Here is a 22,927-nt window from a genome sequence, read left to right on the forward strand (position 1 = left end):
GTGTCATAGAAATTATGAGAAGCTGCCACCTGTTCAGTAGTATCTTCTTTTTCTCCAGTAAAAATTGAGGTACAATCTACTGCAGTGTGCCCTTGTTCCCTACAAAGGTCACATACTTGATTTGTAGCCACTGAATTAACCTTAGCTTTTTCCATCTTGTCTAATCTTTGATTAAGAGTATCAAATTTTGCTAAGAGTAACTCAATATTGTTCACTTCATATCGCCCCGGAGTTCCTTTCCTTGCTGTGACTTCTCTTTCACTGTATTGGCTGTGATTTGAGGCTACATTTTCCAAAATAATCATGCAGTCATTAATAGGTTTCCCCATGACAGATCCTCCAGCTGCTGAGTCTAATATCATGGTGCTTTGTTGGTTCAATCCTTCAAAGAAAAATTGGATGGTAAGCCAACGGTTGAAGCCATGTTGTGGGCATGCTTGAAGATATCCTTTGAACCGCTCCCATGCTTCATAAATAGTCTCTCCAGTGCCTTGTTGGAAATTAGTGATTTTCTTCCTCAATTCTTTAGTTTTAGAAGGAGGAAAGAATTTCTCTAGAAAAGCTCTTTCACATAATTCCCAAGTTGCTATCTTTTCTCTAGGCACTGTTCTTAGCCACACCTTTGCCTTATCTCTCAAGGTGAGTGAGAATAAGCGGAGTCGCATTCCATCAGAAACTTCATCATCAAATTGCTGGGTCTCACAGATTTCCAAGAACCCCTCTAAGTGGTCATTAGGATCTTCTGATGGTAGTCCTCCAAAGGTGTTCTGTTTGAGCATATTCACCAGAGAAGCTGGTACAGTAGCTCCAGTTTGCATCTCCCCTCCAGGTATCCCACGAGCTACGGGTGCAGAGTAATCCCGAAGCGGTAAATTATCTCGTTGTGCAGCCATGTCAAATTCTCTAGAAAGGTTTCTTTTCCTTCTCAGGAGAGTTCTTTCAATCTCAGGATCAAGTGGTGTTGGTTTCCCAAGACGTAGAGATCTCTTTTGCATTAACCCTAAGGCACTGCAAAAAAAAAGAAAGTGACCCGTGAAATCTGAATTGGAGAAGTAAACACTAAAAAAAAAAAATTATTTATTTATTTAAATTTTTTTTTTTTTTTTAAAAAAATTCGAATTAAAATAATTGTAATTTAAATCAAGAGACGTAGTCCCCGGCAACGGCGCCAAAAACTTGATGTATGGAAAACCGCAAGTGTACGGTTGTCGTCAAGTAATAAATATCGAATCACAGGGACTACGTGTTTGACCTAGAATTACTAGTATTTTAATTTGAATTTTAAAACAGATTGAATTTTTGTTTTGAGATAATAAGATCAGATTTGATGGTAAAAGAGATAGTAATGCAATTAATGAATAAGATAAAACTTTAAGATAAGATAAGGAGATTTCCGGGAATCTAGGGTTCGCACAAAGAGTTCCAACAATATTGAATTATTATTTTCATTAATTAATTCTATTCCATCTTGAAGGTAGTCTTAACCTAATTTAATCCTTGCACCTTCTCAGGCTACGAGGACGTGTTTAATTAAAATTAATCTCTACTCTCGTAGTAATTACGTTCAATTAAACCCATTAAGATCTTTGTTAATCTATTGCTCCTCGAAAGCTTAAATCAACTCTCGTGATTTAACACTCAAGTCTGTTCCTTTAGGTTCCGATAATTAGGTTCTCCTCTCAGTTCATCCCTAATTATCTATGATTATGAAAATTAAGATTAATTGTTTATCATAATTATAATCAAGTTCTCCTCTCAGTTCATCCTTAATTAATGTTATTATGAAAACAATAATATTAAAGTTCATATATAAAATATAAAAGAACAGATCAAGAATTGGAATAAAATTAAGAAACTGAATAATGCATTAATAAAGAGGTTCTCAGAGGCTAAGCCCTGATCCCAGAAAAAGGGAAACTACTCACAGGAGTTCATAGTAGTTCTCCAAGAAAAGAAGAATAAAAGAAAAGCAAACCTTAGAGTCGATGGCACAGGCGCCCAACCTTCTCCAAGTGTCAAAAACTAAAAAAAACTGTCTCCGAAACAAAAGTCCCCGTTCTAGGCTAACCTCATCTAATTTATAACCTAAAAGGGTAAAAAGGTAAAACTACCAAGATAAAAATTACAAAGATAAAATAAAAATAAAACATAAAACTTAAAAAGCTGGGACGCGAAGTGAATCACGGCCGTGACTGAGAATCACGACCGTGATCTTCTCTGGAGCACATCTATGAAGGGTCAGTGGCGTTCACGGGTGTGATTGGGAGTCACGGCCGTGATTTTCTCTGGTGAATCACGGGCGTGATTTAGAATCACGGCCGTGATTTTCCCTGTAGCTCAGCATTTCCTCTTTAATTCTTAAATCTTGATCCTGCTCAGAGAAAACACAACACATACCAAGAAAAGCATAAAATAGGAAAATGATATAAAAATTTATTAAAAACATGAAAGATATGCATGATTATGCTATGAATTCTTGTGAATTAAAGTGCTAAAATACGAGTAAAATACACAACATCAACACCTAATCACTATGTTATTATAATATCTTAGGAAATATCAAGAAATATCTACAAATCTAAAAGATTGGAGAATGGAGGTGGAGACTAATATAAATAGGGGAAACCACACACCAAAAAGATCACCAACAACCCTTAACAACTAGACATAAACCAATGCCAAAGAAACACCAAAAAATACTCCATCTTTTCCACAACCAAGGAGGAAAACAAGGAGTAAAAAACTAAAATTTCAAGAAAAGAGGAAAAAAGGAAGAAGATAAGAGGGAAGAAAAAGAAGTAGGAGAAGAAGAAATCAAGGAAATTAGGAAAAAAAACTAGCAAGCTTGGAGAAATAGGTATGGGTTAGATGTTTAATTTTATTCATGTTTATATAGTTGTAGAATAAATATTAATTTTTACTTATAAGTTTTGATGCATGGAACCTTAGGTTAGTTGATATGGTTTTTTTTATTGTACTTTTTGATAAATTTGATGCTTTAAGGTTGAATCTTGAAGTGTGTTGCGGGTTGCATCAATTGTCCCGTGGCAGAGGCTAGGTGGGCCAAGTCATTGTCGAATCATGGCGCTTGGGCTGCTACGCTCTTCAGTAGAAAAAGTTGCGCCCTAACCATCAGCTATAGCTTTTGGCCTAGTGGTAAGCGCTCGATCAAACAATTGGTATCAGAGCCAAGGTCATGAGTTCGATACCTAGCGGGGCAATTGCTGAGGGGGAGATTGTTGCGGGTTGCATCAATTGTCCTGTGGCGGAGGCTAGGTGGGCCAAGTCACTATCGAATCATGGCGCTTGGGCTGCTACGCTCTTCAGTAGAAAAAGTTGTGCCCTGACCATCAGCTATAGCTTTTGGCCTAGTGGTAAGCGCTCGATCCAACAAAGTGGTTGATTGTTTATGATTGAACGTTTCTATTGAAATTGTTTGAATTTTATTTGAAGAATTTGATTGAGAATAATTTTTGAAGTGATAGATTAATAGTAATGCATATTGAATATTGCATATCGCATATTGCATAATGTCATTTTTGAGCCAAAAGATTTTTGGGGGGAAAAGAAAAGAATTTCAAAAAAATAAATCTTTGAGAAATGAATTTTGTACCAAGGATATTTGATAGAAAAAGAACAAGTTTTGTAATTTTGAAATGATACTTTTTACGTGAATTCTTTTCTTTATGTTTACTATTCGAGACATTGGTGGCAAGAGATTGATTAAGAATTGTGATAATGGGTACTGTCAAGGACAGTTGGCAGTACGAGATGGATAAAGAAAAGGATAAAGTGAGAGAGAGCTTGATATGGTTGTGAAAGTCTGACTAAGGTATTTGTTTTATGCTACCAATGTCAGAAGATAGTAAATGGGGTTTGAGCAAAATGGGTAAGACAGGACCTCTGGTCTGGGGGATAGACCTTTGGTCTAGGGAGTGTTTGGGCATGGACAATCCCATAGATGGCCAGTCTTTATTGATTCTGTGTCGTGGTAGCCTGTCGGGTGCACTAACACTCTGACTACTGTCTACTTATTCGTGTTTAGTGGGGCATTGCCGAATCACTGGACAGAGTGATGTTAAGCTCTAGCTTCACTAAACACTCAAAATGGAAAATCTCCATGGAGTATTGAGTCAAAATGATTTTTAAAAATATATTTTCAGTCAAAATTTGCACCTCATTCTCATAATCATATTGCATTATTTGGACTATAATTAATGAAAAATCCTATCAATTTGTTATGTGTATTGATAATTGTATGAACTTATTATGCACTTGTCTGATTTGTTTGTGTGAGATGTGAATGAAATTAAATGTCTAACCCCATAAATATTTTTAAACCCAGATATTGGAGATCTCACAATGCAAAAAAATTGGATGTGCAGTTAGAAGGTCAGATGCAAAAATCCAAAGCATATGATGGGGGGTTTTTATTTTACTAAGTTGTTATAAAATGGTTTGTAATATCTATTGACTTTTATTGTATAAAACATTAATTGAATAAATTTAATTCATTTTTTTAAGTATCTTTTCTACATATTATTCATAATAATATAAATAATTAGTTATAATTAGCATATGTAATTTGGAAAAGGGGTTACATAATCGACCCACGAACCCAATTTTGGCTATGAAGACCTTTATTTTAATTTCAAAATCTTTTCTTTTTCCAATGTTTTGAGTAAAACATTGGTGGTGACTCCATGAACTCATTTTTCAAAACTATTATTTGAGGATTAGTCTAGCGTCCAAGCATTTCTTAATTAATGAGATTTTTTGAAAAGATAGTCCAAACCATTTGTGGGTAAGATCGAATATTTTTAGGTTCCGAAAATCCCTTCCTAAAAAAGGAATCATGCATTGTTTTAAAAAAAAATCATCATTTAGAATCATCAGAAGATCTCTAACAAAGACTAGCAAATCCTAATCAATATAACCTTTGTCATATCGTAAGACATTACGAAAAGGAATATTTATAACAAGGGTAATGAATCACCTCCACCTTCAAAGAAAATGTCGTCTTCTTTGAAGGAAGGTCAGTTAATCTTTGTTAGAGACCTTTTCATGCATATTCATTCAAATTAGCCTAATAGAGCATATTTTCCCCTAGAAGATTGCTTTTCAACACTTTGTTCTCACAAGAGCTTAGAAGGGAATAATAATAGAGGCCATAAAAGAAAGGAATCGCAGGCTCTCCGAAGAACTCGCACAACTTAAAGAACAAATGACTAGGATGTTTGAGGCCATGATTAACATGCAACATGATAATGACTACACCATAGGTTATCTGAATGCTCTAGAGAAGAGGATAAAGGCCATTGTGGATCACTACCTTGACGAAAAGGAAGCTGTCAAGGTGCACCTAGAACAGGACATCACATTCATGCGCTAACCCCTAGAGTCCCGTCGCTGGACAAAGGGCCATCAAAAAAGGTTTATCAAAAGAAGAAAGAGGAAGAAATTAGCATTACAACCGTCTCCACCATTCCTCAGATGATCAAAGAAGCATTGAAGGCGAAAAGGAATTTTGTCAAAATTCCTGTGAGTTATGCAAATATATTTCCTCAACTGCTAAAGGCTTTGATGTTGGTGCGGACTCTATTGTTAAAAAAGTTAGAGCCACCTTATCCACGATGGTATAGGCCCAAAGAAACTTGCAATTATCATTATGGGGTAGCAAGTCACTCCATAGAAAATTGCAAGGCCTTGAAATTTCACGTACAACAGCTTATTGACACCATGTGTCTTAGATTTTAAGTCCAATACACCAAACACCAATGAGTTCATACAAAATAAGGGCTTGCACAAGTTTTTTTATTTCGTCAATAACATATGACATTTCTACAAACTCTTATGTTTATTCTAAAGCCAATTACAGTACCAAAAAAAAAATAAGCATAACCGAGGATAATAAAATTAATCAAGCTCCAAACACTTGTAATGCATTATTTGAGTCTGAGACAGATAAGGAACTCATTTCTCCAAAACACACAAATTACTAAAAAAAAAATTTGAAAGTTAGTCTTAGAAAAGGAGAGGATAAGAATCAAACACATAACCATAGGATTCTCATTACACAAGGGGATCCTATACAAAAGTAAACTTCAACTCAATTTGGCCAATGAAGAAAGCATAAATCTTGGTCTATGAAGGGACTTTCAATAACCATATACAGGGGAAACACCTTTCTCATTGGTCCATGGGATGGAGGCAGTGTTATCTATAAAGAATGACCCAATTACGAAGGTCAATATACGAGATTTCTTAGAATGACATTGATCCTCCCCTAACGTATATTGTAAAGAGTTTTCTCTCTCGATAAATTATGATGCATGAAGAAGTGTTAGGCCTAAAAAATGACGCTTACAAAAGCCCTCTAGGATGGAAACCCACAAGGGGCGTCTTAGGCAAAAGTTAGAGCAAAAGAAAAAAAGCAAAAGTTCCCGCTAGGATTTGTCCTAGGCAAAATTAGGGATTTCAAAAAAGAAGCAAGCAATGACTATCTAAGTTGTAAACTAAAAGAAAACAGTTTGGATATTTCTTCAGGAAGCCGTGGTTTTGGGGAAATTCTACCCGAGACTTAGACATGCAATCTAGGATAATTAGGAGAATGATTATTCTTATTATCCAAAGAAGTGTCTGTTTAAAACTTAAACACTAACCTACCTCGGTCACCCATTCTTTCTAAATACCTCTTTGTATTCCTTTCTGTATAAAGCTTTTGAAATCAACAAAATATCTATATCTTTCTCTTGTCTAATTATAATGATATATGTTGTTGATGATTGTCAAAAATGAACAAGTTCATATAAAAAAATGATTCAATAGGTTGAAAACTCGTACAAGGTGGCCTAGGAAAAAGTTAGAGTTTTCTAAAAAGAGAGCCCCAAGATGGTTAACACATTAATTGGCCAATATGGCTAATGATGCACATCAATTAACTGGAGCATTTCACGCTTGAAAAGGAGAAAAGGAAAGCCACTCCTCGAAAACCAAAACATTCATTACATGCATCCAAAAGCATTTCACACACACTTAGGAGATTTTCTTTATCCTAGGGGAATTATTAAAATATGCATCCTGCATAGATGAAACAAGCACTCAGCATTTCTAGATGTTAACATAAAAAAAATAAAAATAAAAAGCAATGAAATCATTTTTTAGCAACAGACTTGGTAATCTATTAACATAGAGGACATTTGAATATCCTTTTCAGTAACAAACTTGGTAATCTATTATCCTGAATGGTAATTGATTAACAATGTTACTTTGAAAACTCTTCTTTGAATCAAGTCATATTTGTATGTTTAAACACTTGGTAGTAAATTACCTTTTCATGATACTCTATTACTTTATGTTTACACATGGAAGTACTAAAAAAATCAAATGATTGGTTTCTTAAAAAAATTGATCAGTTCTTGAATTAAGCATTCATCATCATCATCAAACATAAACAAACACACACATGTCTATATCTATTACAATCAATACAATATACTTTTGCATAGGCTTAAGTAACATCTATATAATACATCATCAATGTAGACCCCTAAAATTGTCCGGGTCGGAAATAAAACTCGAAGACCCTCAAAGATCGAAGGAAAGTCAGCCAGAAGGACTCCTAGAAGACCATAGGATGGCTATCTGTAGGTTTAGAGGTCTTAGAGTAGCTTAAAATAAGGAAGTGGAGGGAATGAAGCCCAATACGGCCGTACTAAACTCAATACGGCCGTGTTGAAGCTTCAATACGGCCGCAGTGAACTCAATACGGCGTATTGAAGTTTCTGAAACTTCAATACGGCCGTACTGAAATCAATACGACCGTATTGAAGCTTCAATACAGTCGCAGTAAACTCAATACGGGCGTATTGAAATTTCTGAATTTCAATACGGCCGTATTGAACTCAATACGACCATATTGAAGTTCAAAAATTTCAATACGGCCGTATTGATTCCATAGACCGTATTGCGCCTCATCCCTATAAATATGACGTCAATTGGACGTCATTACACACTTTTACACATAGTTTTAACCCTCTCCTTGAGAATTCTGGGGTTTTTGAGCAGTGTTCTGCCCTAGAAATCACTCGGAGAGTTGATCCGACGAAGTTCTTGAGCCCCGAGCCATTTTGCTTGAGGATCGAACCTAGTCGAAGGGAAATCCTCCGGATTTCCATAGTTAAAATTTTATAGGAGGGAGCGAGCGGGCTTGTAGAGCGAGGGAACGCCAAAAAGCTTCCCAGTTTTACGAAATATATAAAAGCACGCTTCAAAGGTTTCTTCTTAAATCCTTCCTTTTACTGCTTTCTGTGTGCATATTTAAACTGTCATCATGTAGATAGTTAATTTATAATCGTTTAGAATAAATAGGGGTAATTTAGTAATTTTACGCTGTTATTTTAGAAAATAATCTGTCATAGGGAACCCGAAAGGGGCGCTGTGGGGTGCTAACACCTTCCCCACGCGTAACCGACTCCCTTACCCAACTCTGGTTGTAATGGCCAAAGTTGATTTATAAAATCAATTGCTTTATCCCTTTTTCCAATGTTTTGAGTAAAACATTGGTGGCGACTCCACGAACCCTTTTACTACGAAAACCACTAATCCATGGAGGGTCCCGCTTGGGATTAACATGGATTGGTGAGACATTTAATAAATAAATTGGATAAGATCGACAAGGTCTCAGTTTGAGAACAAGTTGTTCTAATAATCCGATACATTTTCAAAACTAAAATAAAAGCGAGCTCGACCGTCTTCGCGACCGCCGAGGCCCGTTTGGGCCGGTGGCGACAGATGGCGACTCCACTGGGGAAGCTTCGAGAGTCAGTCCCATTTAGTGACAGATTATTTTTAACAAATAATAGTTAAAATTACTTTATTACCCCTCACTTGTATGATAACATGTTTATCTATTTGGCTTTAATAACTGTTGTATGTTTAAATTTACGGAATTGTTTGAAATAAAAACTGCACACAAACCTTTGCACACAACAGTTCCCTCTATACCCGGGGGCATGAGTGATTAACCATAGGGAGTGGATGTTAGTACGGCCGGTTGTCGAATGGGTCTATAGGTGCCCGTAGACCGTTGTCGGAAAACATCACTCAAGGTGATAACCATGAACTTGAGTCCGACGGTGCGTTGGAGCTTTCCATCGACCTACGATGAGAGGAATTGGGTCCCTATAATGGGGGCACCTTGGGGGCCTTGGACTGGTGAGAACAGTTAGAACCTACCTTGAATATGCACCTTTCTGCAGGATACCCCTACCTCGTGATTCGCTCGTGACTGTTCGTGGATGAGTGAATTGTTTGTGTAAATGCTTATGTGCAATTGTTTGTGCATTAATAAATAACCTCGTGATAAGGTCTAAAGAATAATCCCCATGCATGAAAAAACCATGACATGAGAGGAAAGACCATGTGTGAAAACATAATAAAAGTAAGGAGCATGTGCATCATTACCAATAAAGATATCATGCATCCTCATAAATCATGCATTCTAGGTTCACCAATACCTCTTGACATGAGTAAAAGAGACCCATAATTATCGAGATTCTCCGTTGAGGAGAGATCATAAGTCAAGGAGGGTAGTAACACTCTGTTTTAAAAAGGCAGCGCCTTAAAAATGGAGGGTTATCAAGCTCATGTCAAGAGCGTATTCATGAATAAACTAATTAGATTAAAAAATTCATTTTAGAAAGTGGCTGGTCATCTCTCTGTCCTCACACGCGCAAAGAAGATCAAGAAAATGGAAGCATTGGAGGAGTAAAACAAAAAGCTCACAACCGAGCTTTCACAACTTAAAGACCAAATGGCGCAAATGATGGAACTCATGCGTCATCACAACATCCATGGATCTCATCACAGTGATCATGGGTCCCATCATGAGGGAGAGGAGGAAGAGCATGAAAAAGATCCTCCACACGCTGTACCCCTTGGGGCTGGAATTATGATTAAAGAGCCCGAGGTATCAAAGGAACAATTCCACGCCCTCGAGGATCGGCTAAGGGCTATGGAGGGGCATGATTTTGACATCAAGGATGCCGCCGACATGTGTTTAGTGAGGGACATCCAATTCCCTCCTAAATTTAAAGTGCCGGATTTCCCAAAATACGTGGGATCGACTTGCCCCAAGAGTCATCTCACCATGTACTGTCGCAAGATGGCTGCATATGCCACAAATGAAAAGCTCTTGATCCACTGCTTCCAAGAGAGCTTAGCTGATACCGCGCTCAACTGGTATATGCAGCTAGATGGAAATCTAGTACACACATGGAGGCAGTTGGCCGACGCCTTCCTCAAGCGCTACAAATACAACATCGACCTAACACCCGATAGGTCAGATCTTCAAGCCTTGAGTAAAAAGAATGATGAATCCTTCAAGGCGTACGCCCAACGTTGGAGGGAGTTGGCGGCCCAGATAGAGCCCCCGCTGTCGGATAAGGAGACGGTGTCCTTATTCATCAACTCGTTGACTGGTCCCTATTACGATAAAATGATAGGGAACACAACGACACTCTTCTCGGACATCATCACTATTGGGGAAAGAGTGGAACAAGGACTCAAAAGTGGGAAGCTGGCTAAGCCTTCCCAACCATATGAAGCTAAGAAGGCCTTCGGGAAGAAGAAAGAGGGAGGAGTCAACGCCATAACCATCTCTTCGTCTTCTTCCACTTCGAAGTCGGGAAGATCGCAATCTACCCCTGTGAAGAAGTTTGATAAACTTCCGACCACTTATAGCGATCTCTTGCCGAAGCTAGTAGAAGCCAAACTTCTAGCTTATGTTCCACCAAGAAAGATCGACCCACCTTACCCCGATTGGTACAAGCCTCAAGACAAATGTCTATACCATTCGGGAGCACCAGGGCATTCAACAGAGAACTGTCTAGCTCTCAAACACAAGGTCCAAGGCCTTATTGATGCTGGGTGGGTCACTTTCAATTCGACAGCGCCCGACGTGAGCAAGAACCCTCTGCCAAAGCAGGAGTAGAGAGAAGGGCAAGCCATAATAGGGCCTCTCCTTAATTTTCTTAATTTTCTTTTAGGAACTCATGATCAGTACCCGAGATCATGAGGACCTTTCATGTAAATAAGGGTTTTGTACATCATACATATATCAATAAAAAGGCATTTTTCACACATTATTCTCTCATTTTGTTCTATTCTCTCTCTCTCATTAATATTAATAAACTCTAAACCTAAACAGAACCAATAAATAATTATGTCTGTGATTGCTCGCTCTGACCGGGATCCGAAAGCCGAGGATGAATGGGTTGAGTTGGACAGTGATGAGGAGACCATCTCTCCGGATCTGCAAAGACTGCTAGATCAAGAAGCTCGTCTACTCCAACCATATCAAGAGAAATTGGAGACCGTAAATTTGGGGCAGGGTTAAGAGTTATAAGAGGTCAACATTGGGACCCATATCAGTGACGAAATAAGGACACATGTTTCCGCTATGATTATAATAAAATCATTCTTCATTGCTTCTTTTCTTGCTTATAATAAAATTCTAAACCGCATCATTTTTAACCCTGTTTGAATAAACATGAATGAGGTTAAAATCATCTTAATAATAATAAACCCACATCATTTTCATGTGGAGGTGTGTGTGACAACTTGGAGCACCTTCCCTTGGCCTCGACAAGTGCCATCATGGATAAAAAGAAATCCTTTAAAATAAAAAAGCTCGGCAGGAAACCCAAAAAAAGGGGCTGCACAAAAATAAGAGCAAAAGACCCGCTAGGAATCCCATGAAAGGGTGACCTAGGCAAAAGTTAGGGTTGCAAAAATAAACAAAAACAAAAGTCCGCTAAAACGCCACAAAAGGGTGTTTTAGGCAAAAATAAGGACAATCAAAAAACAAAAGAAATCCATGATGGTACCATGAACCGAATTCAAAAAGAAAGGTTCAAGAGAAGCTATCCAGGTTGTCAAAATCACAACGTCAATAAACAAAGATTTTCTTAACTTCATAAGTGTTTAATCAAACAAGCCTAAACACATAAGCCCACCTTGGCCAAACATTCTTACAAAATCCATTTTTCAAAAATAAAATAATCCCCTCTAAAACACAAACTTTTGAAAATATATCCTTTCCTTCTTTTCTCTCTTGTCCCAAAAGATTTTGGAATAATCTAGTGGAAGCATGGAGAAATAAATCATCACTGATAATGGATCTAATCTGAACAACCAAATGGTGGAAGAACTGTGCCAAGAATTCAAAGATCCAACACAACTCTTCCCCATATCGACCAAAGATGAACGGGACAGTCGAGGCAACCAAAAAGAACATCAAGAAAATAGTGCAAAAGATGGTTGTCTCATTTAAAGACTGACACGAGATGTTACCCTTTGCTCTTCATGATTATAGGACTTCAGGAGGCAATTCTACACGTCGAAGTCGAAAAACCTTATATAAGGGTAATCATGGAAGCAAAACTTTCCGAGGCAGAAAGGGTTCAAAGCCGACACAATCGGTTGAACCTTATCCCAGAGAAACGGCTGAACGCCATATGCCATGGTCAAGCCTATCAGAGGAAGATCAAGAAGGCTTTTGACAAGAAAGTCCACCCTCGAGTCTACCATGAGGGAGAGTTGGCAATGAAGAAATTACTACCAACTCAAAAGGACAAAATCGGAAAGTGGGCCCTAAATCACGAAGGACCGTACATGGTAAAACGAGCTTTCTCAGGAGGAGCATTGATCCTCACAAACATGGATGGAGAAGAACTTCGATACTTAGTCAACACTGACGTGGTAAAGAAGTACTATGCTTGAAGACGTTGCTTGCATAGGCCCGCTAGGATGAAAACCCAAAAAGGGCGTCCTAGGCAAAAGTTAGGGCAAAATAAAAAGCCCGCCAGTACAAGGGTACTAGGCAAAACAACGGCAAAATCATCCCCGCTAGGATACGTCCTAGGCAAAAGTTAGGGGCAAAAGAATAAGATGTAAAAGCAAAGCAAGCAACGATCGCTTGAATCGAAAACCGAAAGGCGATTCAAGTGATTATCTTCTAGAAGCAAGCATCTTGCAGCATCTACACTCCTGGCTCAGGCCGAAGCAATTAGGGGAACGTAAAGAGCAACAATTACAGATATAATTGTTAAGCCCAATGTATATAGCCTACCCTGGCCAGCCATTCTTCAGAAATTTCCTTCTGTATATCTTTCTGTAAAAACACTTGCGAATATCAATAAAATATCTATTCATTTCTTTTCTCTCTTGACCATGTGATTATGCCTCTAAATTGATGTTTCAAAAATTGTACGAAACTCTCTTAATAATCGGTCGAATAAAGAAAATTGGAGGGGTTCCTATAAAATCCATAAATCTCCTGCATAAAGGCTCATAAAAATACTCCCTCGCGTCAATGACAGAAAGTCCTCCAAGAAGAAGAGGATAGGGAGAGCCACTCACTTTTCTAAATAAATGAACAAAAATAAAAAATTGTATTGCATGCATCACACATATTAATTGCACATTTAAAGACCTTATCATGAGGCAATTGCATAAAATAGAAAAAATAGAAAAATTGCTTGTGTATGACAGCAGCAAACAAAATGCAAAGATTCAGAAAATCAACAGCGTCATACAAAATAACTGAGCCTGGAGAGGCTCGCCGAAATAATACTCTCAAAATAACTGAGCCTGGAGAGGCTCGCCGAAATAATACTCTCTCAGAATAACTGAGACATTTCTGTACAGAAAAAGCCGAAAAACAACAAAAAAGGCAAAAATACAGAAAAAGCCAAAAATGACAAAAAAGGCAAAAATACAGAAAAAGTCAAAAGTCGACAAAAAAAGACAAAGATTTCACATCTTTCAGAATAACTGAGCCTGGAGAGGCTTGCCGAAATAATACTCTTTCAGAATAACTGAGCCTGGAGAGGCTCGCCGAAATAATACTCTCTCAGAATAATTGAGCCTGGAGAGGCTTGCTGAAATAGTACTCCTCAGTAAACAGAATAATTGAGCCTGGAGAGGCTCGCAGAAATAATACTCCCCAGAGGGAACCTCAACTCATGCTCTTGGATTCAAAATCCCCAGCAAGAGTTATCAAGCAAGATCGTCAAAATCTCCAATGGAAGTATGATCATTCAAGCAGTATATCCAAGTCAAAAAGACTTAAACTTCCTCAGTGAAGATAGCTCTCCAACTCAGGCGTTGAGTGAAGCTAAGCCTGCGGAGGCTTCCTAAATAATACTCTGGGATACATAAGATTCCCCATTCCCCAGTCGCCTACTCAGAGGCATCCCTACAAAAGGAGAAAAATCAAAAATATCAATAAGTATTCCCCAAGCGGAATCTGGCACTCAGCCGAACACTGAACTAATCCCCAGTCGCCTACTCAAGAGGCATCCCTACAAAAGGAGAAAAAATAAAAAATCTAAATAAATATTCCCCAAGCGGAATGCGGCATCCAGCCAAGCACCAAACATCAAGATTATTTGCCTAACAGAAGAGGCCAGTCAAGAAATGAATGACAAAATCCCCAGTGGATAAACAGCCTACACAGAGGCTACAAAATCAGAAAATTGAAAAGAGTCACCCGAATAAGGACAACCGGGATACTCCACCAACGTTAAAGGACGTCAGCCAAACAAAAGGCATCGCTCAACTCAAAGAGAGAGCATCTGTGTCCACACCCCAAGGATTCAGAAATTCCCCATGGGTACCAACAATGCAATGCAAGTTGGGGCACAGGAACCTATGAATGACTGCACATCCCCTAGACGGATCCCTGCGTTATCCAGCCCTCAGCGGCACAAAATCAGAAAAAACTGTCAAAGCAGCATAGTGGACTGTGGAGACAAAAATTACCTCAAATCCCTGGAGAGGGTAAACTCGCATTGCCGAAGTGATCAGAAGACACGGACGCAGTCCCTGGAGAGGGTAAACTCGCATTGCCGAAGTGATCAGAAGACACGAACGCAGTCCCTGGAGAGGGCAAACTCAGCTGCCGATGTTAAGACGCAGTCCCTGGAGAGGGTAAACTCACCTGCCGATGTCAAGACGCAGACCCTGGAGAGGGTAAACTCACCTGCCGATGTTAAGACGCAGTCCCTGGAGAGGGTAAACTCACCTGCCGATGTTAAGACGCAGACCCTGGAGAGGGCAAACTCAACTGCCAAATGTTAAGCGGCAGAGCCTGGAGAGGCGGTACTCAATCATCAGGGTGATGTTAACACACTGGTGTCTAGCTTTCGGCTCGGGCGTCGAGTGAGGCTAGGTCTGGAGAGACGGTACTCAACCATCAGCGTCATCAGAGGTGCGTTGGTGTCCAACTTCCGGCTCGGGCGGCGAGTGAGGTTGGGCCTGGAGAGGCAATACTTAATCATCAGTGTAATGTTAACACATTGGTGTCTAGCTTCCGGCTCGGGCGTCGAGTGAGGCTAGGTCTGGAGAGACGGTACTCAATCACCAGCGTCGCCAGAGGCACGTCGGTGTTCAACTTCCGGCTCGGGCGTCGAGTGAAGTTGACCCTGGAGAGGGTAAACTCAGCTGCCGAGGATGTCAGAAGCGCCGAGGTATGCACCCACCTGGAGAGGCTACTCAACAATTTTCCACCGGAAGACATTACAAGTCAGAAGGTCGGCACATCACCCGGACAATTGGGTCAACTCCTTTACTTGTCAGCCGGTACACCAAAAGGCCGTCCGACTAAGTAAAGGGGGGGCAGCTGTAGACCCCTAAAATTGTCCGGGTCGGAAATAAAACTCGAAGACCCTCAAAGATCGAAGGAAAGTCAGCCAGAAGGACTCCTAGAAGACCATAGGATGGCTATCTGTAGGTTTAGAGGTCTTAGAGTAGCTTAAAATAAGGAAGTGGAGGGAATGAAGCCCAATACGGCCGTACTAAACTCAATACGGCCGTGTTGAAGCTTCAATACGGCCGCAGTGAACTCAATACGGCGTATTGAAGTTTCTGAAACTTCAATACGGCCGTACTGAAATCAATACGACCGTATTGAAGCTTCAATACAGTCGCAGTAAACTCAATACGGGCGTATTGAAATTTCTGAATTTCAATACGGCCGTATTGAACTCAATACGACCGTATTGAAGTTCAAAAATTTCAATACGGCCGTATTGATTCCATAGACCGTATTGCGCCTCATCCCTATAAATATGACGTCAATTGGACGTCATTACACACTTTTACACATAGTTTTAACCCTCTCCTTGAGAATTCTGGGGTTTTTGAGCAGTGTTCTGCCCTAGAAATCACTCGGAGAGTTGATCCGACGAAGTTCTTGAGCCCCGAGCCATTTTGCTTGAGGATCGAACCTAGTCGAAGGGAAATCCTCCGGATTTCCATAGTTAAAATTTTATAGGAGGGAGCGAGCGGGCTTGTAGAGCGAGGGAACGCCAAAAAGCTTCCCAGTTTTACGAAATATATAAAAGCACGCTTCAAAGGTTTCTTCTTAAATCCTTCCTTTTACTGCTTTCTGTGTGCATATTTAAACTGTCATCATGTAGATAGTTAATTTATAATCGTTTAGAATAAATAGGGGTAATTTAGTAATTTTACGCTGTTATTTTAGAAAATAATCTGTCATAGGGAACCCGAAAGGGGCGCTGTGGGGTGCTAACACCTTCCCCACGCGTAACCGACTCCCTTACCCAACTCTGGTTGTAATGGCCAAAGTTGATTTATAAAATCAATTGCTTTATCCCTTTTTCCAATGTTTTGAGTAAAACATTGGTGGCGACTCCACGAACCCTTTTACTACGAAAACCACTAATCCATGGAGGGTCCCGCTTGGGATTAACATGGATTGGTGAGACATTTAATAAATAAATTGGATAAGATCGACAAGGTCTCAGTTTGAGAACAAGTTGTTCTAATAATCCGATACATTTTCAAAACTAAAATAAAAGCGAGCTCGACCGTCTTCGCGACTGCCGAGGCCCGTTTGGGCCGGTGGCGACAATCAAAAGTAAAACAATCTTGAGGAGTCTTCAAGATGTCTCATCATCTCTAACAATCTTCATCATCTAAACACATAGGTCAGCTAAAGCCTTAATGTTAGTCCAGCTTGGAGAGGCTGAGCTTAGAATATACTCACTCCTCAATGAGTTGAAAACCACACCATCACAAGACGAGTAGAAGCGACATGGACCATCTACATGAAGACAAAAGATTAGGTGGTACATTTTGCCATCCTTGTCACTCAATGAAGTATGCAACCCAATACTTAACTACTCTAAAGAGTAGGGATACAAGCAAACCCATCTATCCAAAGGAAACAACATTGAAGCACCTACACGAAGAGACCAAGGGAAAACTTGGATGAAATGTCTACATCTTTACATGCCTTTGAAAAAGAAACACATATCTATCCAAAAGGACAATCAAAGAGGGGCATCTATAGACACCTACTTTTATCCGAGACATGCATGTAGGAAAATGGGCCCTTAGCATGAGATAAAGAAGTTTCTGAAGACTCAAAAATGACATCAGAGCAGACCAACATGACATCAAAAAGTCTAAAGCCCAAAAGGATTGAATTAGGAGCTTGGAATGAACTATTCCAAACTTCTAAAAAGGCCTAGAAACCCTAGGTTAAAATAAGTTGTTCCCAATCCAGAACGAGCTATTTTGACCCAGGTTGCTATAAGGTAAACTCAAATCCAGAATGCGTCATTCCGATTTCAAAACGAGCCATTCTAGATTCAAAATCTACTCTTAATAAACTGATCCGAAATGGGCCATTTAGGTTAGTCTAATGTCTATAAATACGAGCATCGTGCACAGTGCCGGGGACAGAAAACGGGGAAAAAATTGCTTACTAAAGTCCTTAGAGCTCAAATTTCTCTCTTTCTTATTCTCCTTGTATTTCTTGAGAGTTGAGGCATAATTGTCATGTGAAAGACAGACAAAAAGCGCCTAGATTCTGCCATTGAAGATCCAATAAAGCTCGGTCAAGAGGTATTTCATTAAAAATCCTTCCTTTAATCTATTATTCTTGTCATACAACATTATTAATCAATAAAACCATGTAGACATCTTAGGTGAGATCATGCAATTTTAAATTCAAATGTAAATAGTTTATGAATAAAAAGGGAGTAAATGTTCAAATTATTATTCTACATTACATTAATTTCATCATAAGGGTATTGATTTAGGACATTGTAGGGTGCCTAACACCTTCCCTGCATGTAAAAAATTCTCGAGCCTTATTCGGGTTATAAAGGCCAAGCTGGTATTTTTGAAAACCCTTTTTCTTTTTTCGATGTTTTGAGTAAAATATCGATGGTGACTACCACGAACCATTTTTCAAAATCATTAATTAGGGATTAGTCTGGTATTCGAGCATTCCTTGATTGATGAGATTTTCAAATAGAGGTCCAATCCATTTGTAGGTAAGATCATAATTTTTCGAGTTCCAACATATAGAAAAACCTAAGAAGCAAATTGATTTTATGACATTTTTTGACAAACTATTCAAGAAAACACAATAGAAACCTAACTCTAAGAATTTTCTAGGTCTAATAGTAAATATGAACTCAATAATGAAAGTAAAAAGTACTCAAAGCACATATATGTTAAGCCAAATTAGATTTAAACTCAAACTAGATAGAATTTTAAAACACACTAAAACTATAGGCTTAAACAAGCTAGACTAGGAATTTATGACATGCAAAGGACTATACATGACTCTAGACAAAACTTTAGGATTCAAAAATTCAAAAACACATACTACACAATGTTCATATTCGGAAAGACAAAAAAATTTAAAAAGCACTTAGCATAAGAAACCTAATAGGACTACACAGATTGGTTCGAGAGGCAAATTCAAATCACTTTGTGAACCAAAATTTTAAAAGACATAATAGATTCATCAATTATCATAAAAATCTACACAACAAAAAAACTCAAGACATGTTAGGAACAAATCTGACAACACGGAATAAGGAAAAAGATACTTAAACCTCGAAGAGCAATCATGGCTTTGATACCAAAAATGATGGAAGTAGCTTGAAGAAGTGATTGAAGCTCGTATCCTTGCTCTTCCAAATTCCACAATCTTTCTTTGAGGCCGAATGACACTTGATGAATCACAATCCTATGCTTATGGAAGCAAGGTTTGGCGCACTAATCTCCTAGAAGGAGAAGAAGAACCAAAGGCACAAATGAAGGATTTTTTTGTAAAGGTTCTTAAGGAGAAAGTGTTCTCCTAAATTAGAACACTCTTGAAAGAGAGAATTTTTTGAAAATTTATTTCTCATATGCTTCAAAAGTGTTACAAATGTTGAAATATGATTATTTATAGGGTTAGGAAGCTTGTGAGAGAAGCTAAGCTTAACTAGGGTTAAAAGGAACCATGGTATGGTTTCTTTTAAACCTAGTTTGCCCAAATTCAAATTTGGGTGGCTTTGGTCATCCCACTCATTCCACACCCTAGCACATGAACCTTGTGTTTATTTGGAGTTTAATTTAGTCCATATTTCATTTGGATTTGAGTCATGCAAATGGAACCTAGGCTTGACCATTCATGCATTCTTCAAATGCACATGAAATGCAACCCTAAATTAAATTCTAATGAACATGAAGGTTCTCCTATTCTAAAATGTCCTATTCTAAGTGACCCAAAATACAAGGTCAAAAACAAATGATACAATAATTCCTAAAATGAAAAAATAAAGAAAACAAGACCAATATTTTCTATATAAAGCCTATGGTAAAAAATGCTCTGAATACAAGGCTAAAGAAATACAATGAAATAATCCTAACTATGTACAATCTTACAAGGCCTAGCCTCATGATATGATGGCCCATGTGAAAAGTAGTTTGGGCTTGATAGGCCCACCATCTTCTAAGTTAGCCAAATCCTTCTAGTATGCTCCTAACCATAACTCTAGTCATTGGGCCCTTGGCCCATGGTCTTCCATCATGTCTTCCCTTACTATAAGGTTAGTATATTTATAGTTAATTGTTTATGGATTTATGGACCTTGAGAATTTTAGAATTTGATAAGATAATTTAATTATCATATATTGACATATTATCTTAGTTATTAAAGATAAAATTTGACTTAAATTTTCTGAGATCGAGATAACTTTACCCTTATTAAGAATGTTTAATAGGTCATATGTTAGGTCATGGAGGTTGGTCAAACCGACTTAACTAATGAATCAAGTGATCTTAAAATCTAGATCTAAAAAATAACAAATAAAAATTATAAGTTAAGTATGAGTTTTTATATAATATTTCATAACATGTTTATCAATTAAATGGCAAATTATTTAGAAATTATCTTAAGTAAGAAACTATAAATAGCATCCTTTATCATTAATATTAAAAACATATATTTTTATGAAATGCATTAAAAAAAATTAAATCTAGTTAAAAGTGTGTGAAAAATAAGTAAGAAAAATTATCAGTTTCTTATGTTTTGATTTTTTTTTCTTGTCGTGTAAATCAAACATGTCCTAGTTTGGAGAACATGTAGGATTAGTCCAATTTCTCAACTAAAGTTAAAACATTCAAAAGTGTAATATGTTCATCCTTACTCTCAAGTTAGTATGTAGTTCATTGTTTGAGTTTATGGGTCTTGAGGGTTTCGGGATTCGATAAGAAAATTTAGTTATCATATCTTGGCATATTATCTTAATTATTAAATATGAGATTTGGTCCAGATTTTCTTAGATCAAGATAACTCTGACCCCTATTGAGAATGTCCAATAGGTCATATGTTGGGTCATGGACGTTGGTCAAATTTCAACTTGACTAGTAAATCAAGTGATCTTAGAATTTTTACCATAAGCCTCTCGGTAGATCCTTCCTAACAAATCCATCTCGAAGGTTTGTCTACTCAAGATGGTACACTTTCCTACTAACCTCAAGCCTTTCATGGCAAAGGGGTTCATTCAAATTGTTTCAATAGGTCTTTCTCGACAAATCCATCTAAGAGGTTCAAATCAATCCATAATGGATATATTAGACTTATAATCTTTTTCTGATATAATTGTAAATTTTTTTGATTATGTTAAAACCAAGTTGAAAATACATATACAAGACATATCGTCTTTATTCCAATTTCTTGATCAACAAAAAATTGACAAAGTTAGAATCTCAATGAAAATGCATATATAAGACATATCGTCTTTATTCCAATATCTTGATCAGCAAAAAATTGAATAAGTTAGAAGCACGTTGGAAATGCATATACAACATGTCTTCATTATTCTGATATCATAATCTACGAATAATTGAATAAGTTAAATCATGGAGGACCACCCTTGGAACTCATGTGGGACCTATTACTAGGTCCATGGCTAGGAGAATGGAGGAAGATGGAAGAGACACCATGCCTAGGGCTATGCATATCATATGTGTGGAGTATTGACCCTCTCCTAAGCCTATTTTGAGTAGTATAGGTTTTTATTGCTTTTATTCCCATTTTGACCTTGTATTTTTGGGTACTTTAGATGATAGGAATTTATTTTTTATTTTCATTTAGCCTTTGTATTATGGGGCAAATTAGCTTAGGATTTATTTTTGGACTTAGACCTTGACTTGTGAGGTCAAAGTCCACTTTTTTCTATTTTTAGGTCATAGGGTATTTTAGTCTTTTAGGAGGAAGGGAACCCACACGCCATTTAGGGTTCATTTAAGGTGCATTTAGCTTGCATTTACATGGCCATGCAACCTTAGATGCATTCCTACTCCTATATATACCCTTGGCCTCCCACCATGTACACACTTTGGAATATATGATATTGAGTGAGCATTTTTTTTGCCTCAACATCCTTCCTTAGTCATCTAGGGTTCTTCATCCTAAACCCTCTCCTCTCCTCCTAGAGTGAGTGTTAGGTTTATCTTGAGTGGCCTTCATCCATCCTTGGTGAAGTGAGCCAACTTATAAGCACCAAAACACTTTCCACCCATTATCTTTCATATTCGCCCAACCTCACCATCTCATGCCCACCTTAATTGTTTTCCTCGCCCTTGAAGACACATCCAACCCCTTAAACACTTTTTTGATTGTGGAGAAGAATCTCCTTTCATCCTTGGTGACCATTGATCATCCCATGGAAAAAACGAGTCCATCATTATTAAACCCTTACTGAAAATGCATATACAAGACATATCGTCTTCATTTTGATGTCAAGATTAATGAAGAATTGAATAAGTTAAACCCTCATTGAAAATACATATACAAGACATATCATCTTCATTCCAATATTAAGATCAAAGAAAAATTGACAAAGTTAAAACCAAATTGAAATGCATATACAAAATGTCGTCATTATTTCGATATCAAGAGGAATGAAGATATTGACGAAATTAAAATCACATTGAACAGGCATATATCAGACACATCATATTTACTCTAATATCATGATTTATGAAAAATTGACTAAATTAAAACCTTTTTGAAAATGCATATACTAGACATATTGTCTTTATTTTGATATTAAGGCAAACAAAGAATTAACTAAGTTAAAAATATGAAGGTGCCATCATGGATCATGTCATTATCTTACCAATATCTAAATCATCAAAAGTTAGAATCATGTTGAGAATGAATAAACATGTTTTCGTTATTCTGATATGATGATCAATAAAGAATTGACTAAGTAAACATGTTGACATATGATTGATCTATTCATGATTCTTCACAACTAAGTCTTTGCATTATTTATCCTCGTGCAATCAACATATGACTGATCTATTCACGAGTCTTCTCAATTAAATATTTGCATTATTTATCCTCATGCAATCAACCTATGACCGATCTATTCACAAGTCTTCGTAATTAAGTCTTCGCATTATTTATCCTCATGCATTCGACATGATGGAATCATGCTTTGGAGTGCAAGAGGTGACATACTCAAAGATCCAAGAGGAGTTGGCTAGACATGAAGGTTTGGGCCAGTCAGGGCCCAATGGGCCCGATGGGCCTAGGAAGGCT

General features: G+C 37.8%; 1 non-coding gene across 1 annotated transcript; it reads left to right on the forward strand.

Annotated features, from left to right (window-relative positions):
* The first annotated feature begins 417 nt into the window (after positions 1-417).
* Positions 418-524, forward strand: LOC145958484 (small nucleolar RNA R71). Its single transcript, XR_014434325.1, has one exon. It is a non-coding gene; the product is annotated as a small nucleolar RNA R71 (small nucleolar RNA).
* The last annotated feature ends 22,403 nt before the right edge of the window (positions 525-22,927 follow it).

Source organism: Cajanus cajan, chromosome 5 (genome assembly GCF_000230855.2).
Source record: "Cajanus cajan strain Asha chromosome 5, NIPB_CcT2T_4, whole genome shotgun sequence".
In the NCBI taxonomy this organism is placed as follows: Eukaryota; Viridiplantae; Streptophyta; class Magnoliopsida; order Fabales; family Fabaceae; genus Cajanus; species Cajanus cajan.